This window comes from Columba livia, chromosome 22 (genome assembly GCF_036013475.1).
Source record: "Columba livia isolate bColLiv1 breed racing homer chromosome 22, bColLiv1.pat.W.v2, whole genome shotgun sequence".
In the NCBI taxonomy this organism is placed as follows: domain Eukaryota; kingdom Metazoa; phylum Chordata; class Aves; order Columbiformes; family Columbidae; genus Columba; species Columba livia.
Window position 1 is genome coordinate 3,783,633 of NC_088623.1, and position 14,804 is coordinate 3,798,436.

General features: G+C 43.5%; 1 protein-coding gene and 1 long non-coding RNA gene across 3 annotated transcripts in view; one reads left to right on the forward strand and one right to left on the reverse strand.

Annotated features, from left to right (window-relative positions):
- The window catches only part of PLXNA2 (plexin A2), a 452,864-nt gene that overhangs the window by 29,057 nt on the left and 409,003 nt on the right, over window positions 1-14,804 (forward strand). The window contains exons 1-3 of one of the 2 annotated variants that reach the window (XM_065038660.1): window positions 698-812; window positions 3,674-3,958; window positions 8,550-8,665. The gene's annotated coding sequence lies outside the window, so the exon portion shown is untranslated. Of the gene's footprint in view, window positions 1-697; window positions 813-3,673; window positions 3,959-8,549; window positions 8,666-14,804 lie in introns of those variants that run through there. The other variant, XM_065038658.1, reaches the window with a different exon arrangement.
- LOC135576041 (uncharacterized) lies at window positions 9,901-14,480 on the reverse strand. The gene is made up of 2 exons (XR_010467586.1): window positions 10,357-14,480; window positions 9,901-10,248 (listed from the first exon to the last, which is right to left on the reverse strand). It is a non-coding gene; the product is annotated as an uncharacterized LOC135576041 (long non-coding RNA).

A 14,804-nucleotide genomic window follows, 5' to 3' on the forward strand; every position in this document is an offset into this window, starting at 1 on the left:
GCTGCTTATTTCAGAGTAATTAGGTCTCCCTTATGGATGATGGTTGGGAAGCAGAGAGTGCCAACCCAAAGGGCTGTAAAATTGAGAGAAGCTGCTCAGTCCCTTGGAAAATCAGGACTTCCAGTGAAAGCTTGTCCTGCTTTATTTCCCCTCTGGCCGGAGCTGAGCACTCTAGAACTTCAGAGTATTTGTAAATCAACTCAAACCCTCTGGAATGTAAACTCCAGAGCAGAAGGGAAAGGTCTGAACTGCTGTGTGCAGTGAGGAAGGAGCAAAAACAACCTGGTAGCATCTTAGCTAAGTTCTACAGGTGGATGCTGTAATAGCAGAGCAGGGAAAATCTTACCCTGATGTTAAAGGAGGGAAATAACTTTCCTATCTGCTTGTTTGGGGACTCTGGGCATGTCGTTTCTTCCCTGTTGATGTTTTGCTGTTGCAGAGTGTTCTTTCCTTGGTGATTTGATGCAGTATCTTGGGAGGAAAGGGCCATGTAATTGCTTTTCCACACAGGGGGCACGATGGGCTGGTTGAACTCAAGGGCACTTAAAGGCCTGATGGCTGAAAAGGGTTTGCAGTGTTAAAAGGAAAAAAGGTATGTAATGTTTACCACAATACTTAATAGAAAATACAGAGAACTTGGTCTGTTCCTTGTTGGATTCAATACGGTCCATCTTAGTAACTAAGTCTCTCTGGTCTAGGGTTTTCCTGCACATGCAAGTGAAAATTTATCTATTTATAAACTCGGTTGCATGTTGGAGCAAAAGCAGAATGGAGTGAACTTTGTTTTTTCCTCAGTAGCTGCAATGAACCAGGTAACTTGTGCAGAAATTCATCGATTGTCGTTTCCTCGAGTGTCTCTGCCTTCCAGATCGTGGTATTTGCTTCTGAAGCAAGAGAGATTTCCCAAAGGTCCCTGAGCATGTGGAGCTGTATTTCATCCCCATAGTTAATTCAACAAAGGATACTGGAACACAGAATATCAGAAAACATTTTGTCTGTGTTCAGAAAGCAAAACCATATGCTCAAACCCTGTCATCATCTCAGAGGCGTTTAATAACCTCATACTTCACCAATCAGAATAATTAAACAGGCTCATTATTTTAAATATTCATTGCGTCCAGATTCCATGTTTGGCTTTCTTGGTCAATTTGGTTCACGCTAATCTGGGGGAAGGAAAGAATGTTCTCTAGTGCTCAATTTGCATTAAAAACACTATAATTTGTAAGTAAATTAGAAAGCTTTTAAGTGAAGAGGGAACATCAGTGACTTGACAGTCAAAGCTCTCCTTTGTTTTTCAAGCATGATGTTCCAGAAAGATGCTCTTCCTTTCTTGGAATTACATGGTGGTAAGAATGAAGCCTTGTAATTGTTCATTAATCCACGGTTATTAGGAGACTGGTGGAGGAAAGGACCAGAAAAGAAAACCAAACCCAAAGCAGGTGGGATCTCACCCGTGATACCTTTACTAGAAAATGGCTAAAAGGAATAAAAAGATACAAAGAAAGGTCACTATGGCTAAAATAGTGGTGGAGAGGGAAAGTTTCTCCTGTTTTCTTACTTGACCAACCTGGCACAAAGAAAATGTCATCATTAGTTTGAGTTTTAAGAATGCTCAAAACCAATAGGCTCTACTATTTTTCCTTTTTTTGCTATATCTGATTGCATGGATATTTATTGGAAAAAAAACCCCTCTTTTCTGTTTTATCAAAGATGTTCCTGCTTTATTGCTTCCACCTCTCTGTTTTGGAGGCGGAGGGGAGAGGAGTGAGAAATGCAGCAGAGAAGCTCATTTTGATGCAAGTTTGTTGTTGATAATTGCAGTTTTAAAATCTTCTCAACCTTCAGCTGAACAGTGATAAAAGAATAATGGCTGTGAATTATTAGCTGTTCCACCTACCTCCGGAATAGTTCTTACGTTGTTGTGATACTTGAATTTATCTGTTTTTGTATATTTTTTTAAGGTGCATGTGGTTCCTGTGGTGTTTGTCAGCAGTAAATAATAATGGAAAGAGGTGAAGGTTCTAAATGTATATAATTAAAACCACCAAGCTACAAGCTTTGCTTTTTTCAGGCTTTGTGTTAAACACCTTTCCCTCCAAATCATGAAGCCTCTTGCAGCAAGCAGGTGCTATAACTGATGGTTGTATTTATCTGCCATGGCAAATCGAGATGGATATGTTTCCACCTGTCTGAGCTGGCAATTTCTCACCCTAATTCCTAATGGATCAAGCATTTGCTAAAAGAGGATAATTGTTTGGATGTGAAACTTGGCTTTCTGTTGCGAGGGATTTATGATGTGTCAAGTTGTGGACATAAAGTATAACATCATATTATGCTAATTCATGTCATGCTTATGCATGTCATGACAGTGTAAGATAATGTGACTACCTAATGGGCAAAAGTAGCAAATCTCTGTGAAATGGAGAATGCCCACTGCTAATTCAGAGGGTGGATCCTACAGAGACTCACAACAGGTGTATTAAGAGAACTATTAATAATAATTAACAGAGGTGGAGTCCTGGGTTCTTCTGCCTCCATGCCCACACGTCTTGGTGTGATAGACTCTAGGCCATGGAGCTCTTGGTTTCTATATGGAAGTGATCTCTTTTTCACACAAAAAAGGCATTGTGGATTTTTTTCTGGAAGTATATGAGAAGGTGGCATTTTCCTTAGTGGGAGGCATTTGTGAGAACACTAGACTTTTCAGTGACTTGATGGGAATGGCATTAAGGGCAGAACTAATAATAAGCAGGTGGAGAGAGCTCGGCCTTGGTGAAATGGCTTTCACTGCTTGCTAAGGCAGCAGAGAGGGGTCTGTTCTCTATCACTGTATCTCTAATGTATGAGTAGAAAGGTAAATTACCAATGTAAGGAGCAGGATCATCTTCTGAAACCTTGTAGCTCAGCAAGTTCTCCTTGCTAAGCCTTTGGGTCTGGATGGGGCAGGCTGGGCCTGGAGAGTAAGAAAGCCTGGCTTATTATGGAGGGTGTTGCACCCATAAAATTCACACACCTTTGATTGGGACCTGCTGCTGGCTTGTGTTACCCATTGCTGTTGAGCACATGTTTGATTTGGGGGACAAACGCATAGTTGTCAAGGATTTGATTGTTTTTCTCAGCTGCCTGAGGAGTTAGACCCTATTGTTTTTGACAGTGCACCTCAATTAGGTCTTAAAAATAAAATTGGTAGAACATGCTCTGTGAAATTGGAGGAGCTGCGGTGGATTCCTCGGAGAATGGAGCCGCTTGATTTAGGCTTAAGGATGATGTTTCTCCACAAGGGAATCACCAGTCACAATAATTACATTGCTGTCTTCTTGTAATATGATTTATTTAGATGTTGCTGTATGAATTAATTCTCTCTAATTGCTGCTCTTCTCACTGTAAATCAAGGTTTCTTGCTTTCTGGAGAGTTGTGAACATGATCCTACACTGAAGTAATTAGTCCAATTAGAAAGGAAAGCAGATGTGGAAAACCAATTACTTTCAGGAATATGTCTGCTTCTATATAGTCCAAATGCTGTTCAATCAAAATGTAATAGTAGTTTAATAAAACATTGTTTTATTCATAAACTATACAATGTTAAGACTGCGCTGGCTCTTTTGGAGAAGGCAGTTTGGGCTCGTTTTGTGGTTAACGAGTTTTCTTCTGACTTGCTCATGTTTTGCACAGCTCCAGTGAGAGAAAGCACATGGAGACGACTCCTTCCCAGAGACATTGCCCTGCGGTGAGAGCAAAACGAGATGCTGTCCCAGTATTAGTACACTTGTCAAGAAAATATCCAGCAGAGAAAATAACCAGCAGGGGTGGAAATGGGTCGTTGTGGTTGCATCCTCCTGTTTCTGGATGGTGAATGGCTTTGCTTGCAGCTAAAAATGCATCAAAAGGATGGAATGGGAGTGAGGAACAAACCGGTGAGCAGGTCCCTGTCAGCATCCGGATCATGTCCTGACCCAGGTAATTTAAGAGCTGCTGCTACAAAGGAAACACAGATGAACAACAGTTGTTATGCTGGTGATGCAAGAGCACACGATGGCTGCAGGATCTGGCTGGGAAGCTTTAGTGACACCTTTGTGGCGTGTTACAGGCGTGTTACACCTACTTGACTATGTCAATGGGGTTACAGTGATTGATGTTGGTGGAGAATTTGAACTTCTGAAGCTCAAGATACTTCACAAAACAATAAATCTAGAGGAGGAGAAATGTGGGTACCAAGCTGAGAAAAAACATGGGGTTGAGCAGAGGTTTGAAAGGAAGTCAAGGGTTGACATCAGCGTTGCAGGAGGTTGAGGATGATCCTGCTGCTCGGCTGAAAGTCCGTGGGGAGAGAATTGAATGGGAAAAGGTGTGAGGAATGGGAGGAAAAGCACACAAAACCCTAATGCATGTTGCAGATGCGAATATGTGAGCAAAACCTGGTCTTCCTTATGCGTTCCACATGTTTGCTCTGGCTGTTGGAGCAGGTTGGGCCCACTAATGAACTTGTACTTACCAGCAGCACGTGTGGGACTGGACTATCCAGCTCCCTCTCACATTCTCCTTTTGCATCCGAGTTCTACAGTATTTATTAACTGCAATTTATTTTACTTTTTTCTTATCCAAACTGGCAAGCAGTGACAAGGTTCCCTCAGTCTCTTCCACTCAAAGCAGTTGTCAAATCCAGCATTTGTGCCCAGCCTGAAGCAGCGTATGAAGTTACTTGCTGATTTCTGAGAGACTGGATTGCAGCATCAAAGCAATTCTGCAAAGTTTTGGTCTAACAAAGATTTCCGTTAGGTAGGAGCTTGTGTAGACGGAAGAGGAGGTTTTGTGTTCCTGTGCCCATCCTGCCTCTCCCGGTTTGGAAACAGGATTTATTGTACAAATGATGCACTTCTTTAACATACAGGAGTAATTGATAGAACATCAAGTGTGAGGAATGAAGGCAGGTGAATACATGGTGCTTTTCTCTGTAATTAATTTCTCGGTGCAGTTCTCGGAGTGGTTGCTGTCACTGGAGGGACACAACCAGAGGATGGAGCAAACGCGGTTCGTGTGAGCCAAGCAAAACCAGAACGGCCTCTTCAGGGTTTGTTTTTTTAAGCTCTTTGTTAAAATATCAGTGGAGGAGCTTCACATTTGAGGTTCACCCATCTATTTTCTTCTATCTACTGCGTGGAAGACAAGTGTTCTCATAATTGGGCCATTAAAGGAGGTGTTGAAATGTTACTAATTGTCAAAGGCAATTAAGTGTAGCAACATGTCACAGGTAAATTAATGAGGCTCCAGGTGTTTTGAACAAATTGCATTTACGTGAGTGTAAACCAACTCTAATTTGTCTGTACAGTTTTGGAGTGCTGTTTTGGGGTTTTTTTAGAGGACTGCATCATCACCTGAGCTGGCTGTTGCTTACAGGGTCTCCGTGATATGCTACATATTGTACAGCCCTCATTTTAGAGATGCTTAAAATCCGCAGCTGCTGTTTTCTGGAAGATGTGTTCCCTTTGCTAACCAGGCCTTCGTGTCCACAGTGTCTTCAGACTTAGCTTGTGCCAGTTGCTATGACTTTTTGAGACTAAGCGATGCTTCAGCAGGAAGACCCGGTGACTTGTGATCTTCAATCCTCCCCCTTTGGTCACTAGCCCAGACTTGGCTCCGGTTCCGCCACACATGTCACAGGTGACCTGAGCTGAGAATTTTAGGTTGATCAGTGCTCAGATCCTCAGCAGGTTTAATAGAGCTGCCGCTTGGGAATGTACTGAGGATAAATGTACCGACGATACTCTGATTTTACTCAATCATTTGCGTACAGCAGTAGTGGAAGTATCTCTTAATACCCTGCAGCCACTCATCTGCATTGGCTAGCACATCTAGTTAATAGCAAGATGTTGTAAATGTGACTTTATTGGTTAAAAAAATATTGTGAGGAAAAAATGCACACATCCAGATTAGCATCTGCTTATTTGTGCATCATATGTGCTATACATATAATTTGTTGTAGCGCGGGTTTAAGTTTTGCGTTTGCTAAAATACTAATTTGAATTGAAAGGTGTAGGACCCATAATCGCGAAGTTCTGCAGGCGCTTCTTATTACAAACAGAATGAATGCTGTTATCTTTCTATTTTCAGAAAGACCTGCGGTGACCCAAAAATCGCTGCTGAGAATATTCAGAGTTTTAACCTTTGAACAAATATCATGGGTTTTATTTCTGGTTTACAATTTTAACATGCGAAATCTGGCGTTTGCTCAATTGAGAGTGGCCAGCAGCTGTGTCGCTCCTGCCAAAGCCGATGGCATCCTGCCCTCCCCTGCAGCTCCCAAGGCTGGAGATGCTGGGAGAGACCACAAAAGGGTGGAACCATCACATGGTCCCATAATTATCACCCTTTGTCTCTTTTCTGTTCCCGATGTATCAGATGCCCTCCCTGCGAAGAGATTTGTGATTGTGTGTATGCGTGTGCGCTGTGTTTGAGGGTGGGTGAAACCCTAATTGTATATTATTAAAATATTATGACTTTTTTTCCCCTTCCAAGCTGCAGCAATACCCAGCACCTCCCTGGTGTCTGGTGCAGCTGGCTTTGACTGGCACTTGCAAGGTTGTCCCACAGGTGCTGCATCAGAAATCTTTTGACACAGTGTCAGTAATTAAGTGTACAATTAAGAGAATGTCTGCAATTAAGTTCAATCAGTCAGTCAATCAAATCTACATTTGCAGAGGGTTTCTAAAAGGCCTCTTAGCCAGGCCTCCTCTGTGCCTCAGGGCTCTGCAAAGTTAACACAAGGCACTGTTTATTTGAAGCAACTCAAAGAAAGGGCTGGAAGGTTTGTATTGAGAGGATATTTGAGCCCTAGCTGTCTACTGAATAAAAACTGACTTTAGGTAAGGAATTTAGGCACCACACTGAAACGTTAACTCTTAAAAAGGTCAAGAACTTTTAGCTTTTCCATCTGTCTCCCTGAGCATCCAGCTCAATAGTATTATTTCTCAACGTCCTCCCTGTGGGAAAGGATCCTAAAGGACAGAGATTTTGCTGGTATAAGCTATAGCGCCTGGTTTCGTGCCATTTCAGGTAAAATTCAGCTCGTGCCAGCTTTAGTTTTTGACAGGGAAGCCAGAGTGGTTGTGCACTTGCTGCTTTTGTGCTGCCCAGCAAGTGCATCCTGAGCGAGCACACCACCCTGCTTGGGGTGGTTATTTGAAATACTTTTATACCCTATACCGTACTTGAAGATTTTTATTTTTTTTAATGCAGCTCAATACAGCAAATAACGTACGTGTGCAGGGGATCATGTCCTGGGTTCTGCGCCAAACCCTTTCTGCAAAGCGCCTGGTGAAAAGTCACCGGCGTCAAAGTGCTTGTTGGTGGCTTGTGGCTCTTTGTGGTGGGAGTCAAAGAGGTGCCGTGTCTGAAGTCAAAGCTGCAGTTCCTGTTCTTGCTGATGTGCTTTTTTCCAGAAAAAGGTCTCTCTCTCAATAGACTCGGCTGGCACGTTTGTCTGGCTTATATTCTGTAGCCTATGCAGTCGCTTATATTCTCTGTTTAGCGTGCCTGGGGTGGTCAGTAGGTCAGAGAGGTTCTCCTGCCCCTCTACTCTGCCCTGGGGAGACCACACCTGGAATATTGTGTCCAGCTGTGGCCCCTCAGTTCCAGCAGGACAGGGAACTGCTGGAGAGAGTCCAGCGCAGCCACCAAGATGCTGAAGGGAGTGGAGCATCTCCCGTGTGAGGAAAGGCTGAGGGAGCTGGGGCTCTGGAGCTGGACAAGAGGACACTGAGGGGGGACTCATTCATGTTTACAGATATCTAAAGGGGGAGTGTCAGGAGGATGGAGCCAGGCTCTTCTGGGTGACAACCAGTGACAGGACAAGGGGCAAAGGGTGCAAACTGGAACACAGGAGGTTCCATTTAAATTTGAGAAGAAACTTGTTCCTGGTGAGGGTGGCAGAGCCTGGCCCAGGCTGCCCAGGGGGGTTGTGGAGTCTCCTTCTGTGCAGACATTCCAACCCGCCTGGACACCTTCCTGTGTAACCTCATCTGGGTGTTCCTGCTCCATGGGGGGATTGCACTGCATGAGCTTTCCAGGTCCCTTCCAATCCCGGACATTCTGGGATTCTGTGAAACTAAGTTTTTCTCATCTGAATTGCCAGGTCTATACCATCAGTTGCTCTTCAAGACCTGGAAACATTCAGTATTCAGACTGCACATATTATTCCAAAGAGTAACTTGAGGGTTTTTCTTGTCTCTGGTGCTACATCAATATGAGCAACAAGCCTCATTTCTTTGTGTTTCATTGATAACGAGCTTGCATTTACATAGCACCTGTCATCTGGGGAGGGAGTTTTGCTAAGTGCACAGTGTATTGACAGAGACTTGTCCATAGCAATGCCTGTCTCTGGCAGTTTGTCTGCTGTCTCATTATATTCATTGCTTTAATGTATGGAAAGCTGTTAGCCAAAATATCCTTCATATGGGCAAAAAAAATTGCTAAGTAATACATTACTCATAGTGCTGTAAATATTCCCTGGCATGTCATTAATACTCAACTATATTTCTGTTTCTGTCCATAGAGCTCGCAGTGCCCTACAAATTAAGGCTTTTTATGCCTGGGAATGGTGAGAAGGTGACAAGTGCAGCATCGAGGTTCAAATTTCCCGGCACAGGGTCCTGCTCAGGCAGTTGGATGGTAGGTACCTGCGTTTTATTGTCCTTAATTGATAAATAACCAGACTTGTGCATTTTTCATCCGGTTATGGTTGACACATGATACTCACCCTCTTGCGCTTTCATTTATTTTGGCTCTGTAAAAAGATATTGAGGGGAAAAACCCCTAATTTGTTGCCAGTGTTCTTGTTACCCTCCACCATTAATCGCCACCAGAACTTTGAGGAGTGGCCCATTAATTGTTCTGAGGTGTTCTGAAGAAAAATACTTCAGGAAAATATATCAACAGCTCCTTTTGGTTGTGATGGATTTCAAGATACCTACAGAGATGCAGGACTACATGGATAAAGAATAGAAAACTGAAGCAGTATAGGGTTGGCTGGATTCTGGTTCCTATTACTGTAATGACTTGATGTGAAATAGAGTGTAACCTTAATAAGCAAGGAAATGAGTTTGGGTAAGATATCCAACACGGGGTGTGTGTTACCCTTCAGAATGAGCCTGGAAATGAATGTCAGGAGCTTTGAGAACTTGCACCATGGACTGGAATTGCTCAGCACTGCTCTATGTGGAAGCTGCTCTGGGCTTTCCAGGGAGCAAACTCTTCACTGGTCCATGTTCGTAAGAAAAGCCATTAGCAGGCAGTTTTTGAATGCTTTTAAAATCCATCAAATACAAGGGGCAGGGGGAAAGAAGGATTAGCAGCCGAGAAACAATACAGGACAATAAATTCTTGAAATCTGGTACTAAATCAATCAAAGCAAACAATAGGTCCTGATGGTAGGAGGACATTATTTGTTTTTTGTTTTAAATTTGCCAGACCTCATTTTTTTTGGCATTTGTCTCAGGGAGGTGAGGACTTTGAAAAAGGCAATTACAATTGGTGAATGATTAGTGTTAGATGTGACACTTTTATGCATCAAATATGTTGAAGTGCATTAACCTTCAAGGAATTTACACTGACATCTTAAAAGATCTATCTCGTGCTCAGTCTGAAAAATCTAAATTCTCCCTTAACTTAAATCTTATTTACCTTCATTTTATTGCCAAATAAATGGGTTTAAAATTTTAATGGATTCTTGCCAGGTTCTGAAGGCAATGTGGCAGGAGAGCTGGAGGGAAACGGGCGTTGCTGGTGTGATTCTGTAGAGAAAGATGCTGGAGAGAACCTGGTGCGGAGCCTGTGCCGCAAAACAAGGCTACGTTCCGGTTTCTTTACTGGATATACCATCCTAGAGGGAAGGTGACTGAAAGCAGTGAGGTTACCCATCTAATTTATTCACATTAGGGATTAATTTCTTGCTAGTAAGGTATTTAAGCCTTCCAGAAAGCAGCTTGTGTTCTTACTAGTTTTTTTTTTTAATCTTTACACGTTATGCAGAAAGCAAGTACATTCTCAAAACAGGTTCTTACTGGAGACTTTCAAGAAATATTTGGGTTATTCAAATGCTCGGTGTACAACTCCTCTCTGCTTCCCAGCGCGCTCGGTCTTTGAGTGCCCGGTGTATCTGAATTTCCACGCCATTTCCCTTCTCCGCACGTGGGGAGCGGCTCCTCTCCTTGCTGATTCATCTCCATGTCTCTCGTACTTCACTCCACTGAAATCTGGTTTAGGTATGAGACAGACTCCGGTGGAATGAAGGACAACAGAACCCATGGATTGTCCTGATTCCACTCTGAGGACGCAGGTGAATTCATTGCATGTTAACTTACCTTTTGGGGAGGCAGAGCTGGTATACCCGTGATGTTCGAATCATATGTAGGAGGCGTAAAACTCTGTGGTCAGTTCTTATGGGGATGCTACAGACTGAAACTTTATTTCCCCCCCCATATCCCTGTTTTTCATTCTGTTTAATTTTTGCCTGGAACAAAGCAGCCAGGTCTGCTTTGTAGTGTTAACTGTGAGAACAACTTACCAAAGGAAATGGCAAATCTCCACCTGCAAAGGCCTTACATTCCCAGGAGCTTCTCCAAATTAAACGCCCAAAGGTTTGAGCTTTTATGGCTTTTACAAGGGAGCTCCAACAAGATAACCGCCAAAGCTCCTTTAAGCTGGCCTTAAAGCTTTGAATTTGCAAAATCCAAACGATGCCAGCAGGCAATTTTAATCTGTGTACTGGTTCTTTTTAAAGACCTTTGGCATTAATGAGAATGTGTTGAGCTACTACTTCCCTTTAGGCTGGAGAGGGGAGAAGTAATCTTAGTTTGGTCATGATATGGGAATTGGAGTCTGCATGGGCAGAGCAAGGAACACATCGCGTGTCCCAACGTGGCGTCGCCACTGCTCATGCACACACCTTATTTCATCCATGAAATGCGTTATGTCTATTACGGGATTGCCCTAAGGGACTACGAAGGTTTGAATAGTTAAGCCAAGTGCTGTTCGGACTCTAAAAGATGTGCAGCCTCTTCCAAAGAACTTCCAATCTGTGAAAGAGACAAAAATAACTTGTTAGAAATATTTCTCCCTCCCCCAAACCAACACAACCCAGCCCTGCATCTATGCAGTAAAGATGTTTCTGAGATTCTTGCAAAGGAATTTGATGATAAGTATTTTAATCTTTTTAGAGATGTCCTGTTTTTACGTGTAAAATTAACACTGAGTATAATGGATATACTTAGTATTGTATGTTGCCTCTTGTCTAAAGAATTGAAAACAGTAAAATAGCCTGGAATAGACAAATAGTGTGAGTGCAGGTTCACCATAGCACAGCAAGAAATGGCAAATATTGTTTCCAATTTGGGTGGCTTTGCCTCGCAGGGACACGAAGCCAAATGAAGGGACCCAGCTCACAGTTCCTGCCTCCTCGATGCCTGGGAAAACTGGCACTTTCCAAGTGAGGAGGGAATTGTAGGGTCTGGTTCTGAGGAGCAGCATCTTTTGGCAATTCTCCCATGCACTTGGGTAACTTAAGATTTCAACTTTGTGTTTGCTTGTACTTTGCAGCTTGGGGAAAGATGGGTTAGGTGCAAAAGCTTGACTTAAAGATGAACTGAAATGCTTGCGTGTACCTGGGGAAAAAAAAAGCGGGGACCATGGGGGTGCTGGTAGAGGATTTAACTGAACAAATAGCTTGGGGTGTTTCTCACTCGCTTTTGCTCTTCAATATAAGCCTGCTGTCTGTTGCTGCATCGAAGCCGCTCCCTCGGTTTTGTCAAGACATGTTAAAAGCTTTTGGGTAAGTCCTGAGAAAGGGCGGCCTAGGCAGGAACCCATCAGCCCAAATTCCTCTGTGCAATCCTGGCTTATTTGAAATGCCTTTTATCAGGCAAGTTACAACGGGCTTTAGCAGCAGCAATGCCTGGTGTGCAGCTCCCGGCGATTAACCACTGCGTGCCGGGACTTCACAAAGCCGGTTTCCCCGGGAGGTAAAACCAGCTGCAAGGCTGGACTGAGCTTCCTCCAGGAACAGCTCGGGTTATTAACTCAAGGTGCTTATCAGCAAAATCTTACATTAAAACAATGGAAATAAAACAAACTAGAAATGCAGGCTCCAGGGACCCACCACCCTCAATCTTGAACAACAAATTTAAAGTAAATTAAAGGCTACCCGCATGGGTGGGTTGGTTTTTTCCTGATCTTTTAAGGAGATACCATTTGCTTTTTGCCTCTCCCTGGGGAGAGTTGGGCTGCAGTATTTGCATCCACCTGAGCAGCTGCAAAGATCTGCCACATCCTCACAAGTGGCAAACCTTTAACTAAAGGTCAGATAAAATCATACTGGACTTCCCTGAACTTTAAAGTGAGCAAATGCTTCTGGATTCCTTTGTCTGTAGGGGAACTAAGAGATAAAGACAGATGCACTCATTGCATTTGTTACATTAAACGCACTTTGCGTTAGGCCTGGTGGTTGCAAGCCCTTGAAACTTTTAGTACAAAGCCTTGCGTGCTTGCAAATGTGCTCATAATCCTGTTTGGAAAAGTATATAATAATTTGTTGCACTGTAACATAAGCTTGTATTTAAAATTAAGGGTAAAAAGACACAACAAAACCAAACCAACCTGCTTTCCAAAGCTCAGATCTGACACCAAGCGTGACTTCCAGAGGTCAATACTTTTCTGCAGCCTCTACCTGATCCAGGTGTTATGTCTGAAAATGACCTATCCTAGGAAATGTTCTAATCAAAGCACCTTCTGCTGCTCGCTCAGGGGTTTCCATTTTTCTGCCTTACTCCTGTGTTACCCCCACGCTTTTCCAGAGCCTTTGCTTCAAATTGGCCACTAGAGCTTTTCAAAGGGAAAACAGCTTTGCATTTCTCTTGATTTAGAGCGAGTTTATAACGTAGTAATAAGCTAAATTTGTGGCTGGCTTTCCCACCGTGCGTTGCTCTTGGAGAGGAACCCGATTTTTACAGCAGGAGCTGAAGTCACTTAAAAAGCTCATGATTCTCTGGTTTAAAAGCGAGCGAGGAGGCCTTTGGAGTCTTTTGTTGGTACCCAACAGCCAGCACAACCGAGACATCCACAGAAAGGGGGGAAAAAGCAACCTGAGCCCCCCTGGCTCCTCCGATCCCCTGGATCAGCTCTGCCTCTCCAGATCCAGCTCACCTGGCCCTTATTTCAGCATCTCTACCGCCACATCGCTATACGGGACTTTTGCACTTCAGAGTACTCAGCAAACTTGTCAAACTGAAGCAACTTAAAGCTTTGTCTATAAGGAAAAAATAACATACAACTGCTTTCTTAAATATTTAGCTTTTTTATGGTATCTTTGGATAGTTAAGAAAATACTTTTCAAGTGACTTACATGGAAAAATCAAGAGAAGAATCAACTGGTTGAAATGAAGCTAAATTCTTACCAATGGCGGTTTTCATTGCACTAATGTAAATCCAGAGCAACTCCCCAGATTCTAACAGAATTACATTGTTCTTAAAGGCCAGGAATAACCACAACTCTTACCAGTTTAGGATATTGTGTTAGGGAATCTCTCCATGTATCATCAATCGCTGCGTTGAATGCCTTCGCTGCTACTTGTGACTTAGAATACCCATAGGAAATGTTTAAAATGTTTGCATTTTTCTTTCTAAAAGCTGTTTCCTGGCCTCAGTTTCCCATCAGCAAAGGGTGGTTGATGTTCCTATGGAAAAAGCAGCGCTTCTGCTGTACCAAGAGTATTAATACACCTCGTTACAGCCTCCTGCATCTTCCAGAGCAACCACCTCTGCACAAAGTGACTCCCGGCCACGACGCTCCCCCACTTCACAACAGTTTGATACAATATATAAGAGCACGTGGTCGTGCTGTTCACTCACCTGGCTGGGTTAACTAGGTACCAATCCTGGCTTGTAACTGCTTTACTTAACTTTAAACCAAAATAATAATAATAAAAAAAATACTAAGGAGACAGGAAACTAAAACAGCTGGTAAGTAAAGAAATTCAGGGACTGTTTCTTTTCTTCTTCTCATCCTTCTTTTGAACAGAATCCCAGAGGAGGTGAAACAGGAGAAAACGGCCGGTCCTTTATTTGCGTGGCACTAAGCTTTGGCGTGTCCCGTCCTGCGGGGGAGTTTTGCAAGGGGAGGAGAGGCAAAAAAAAAAAAGGCTAAAAGAAAAATAAAAAAAGCACCCCCCCAAAAAATAAAAAACAACCCTGAAAAACACAACCGGTGCAGGGGGAAGGTTGAAATGTCATGGTGGTGTGGCCGGGCCTCTTCCCAGGTGTGCTCCGCAGGTGCGGTCGGTCTTTATCCGGTCTTTATCCCGACGGGGAGGGGGCGGTGGCGGCTCCTCCCCCCGCTCTGCGCGGGTCTGCGGGGGGCGCCCGGGCCGGCCCTGCCGGGACTCGAACCGCGGGCTCCGCGGGGCCTCCCCAGACCCCGCCCCGAAGAACGCGCCAAACAGGCTGAGATGAGCAGGCGGCTCTGCCGCTCCCCGGCGAGCGTTTGTGCTCAAAGGGCGCGTTTTTAAAGCGTTATTATAAACTACAAGTGACCAGTTTGAAAGAAAACACTTCAAATTTTTGCCAAATCAAATTGCCCAACTTTTAACATTTTTTTTTTAATTTCATTTTGCTTTTCTAGAGTTGCTAAGCAAATGGGAAATGTGTTTGTGGCGGTAGCTCTTGAGTATGCGACGCGTTGGGAGGTTGGGACTGTAATGTAGTCACTGCAAACTAGTGATTCAGTTGTCAAGAACCTGCTGTGGGAGCATCTCCTTGT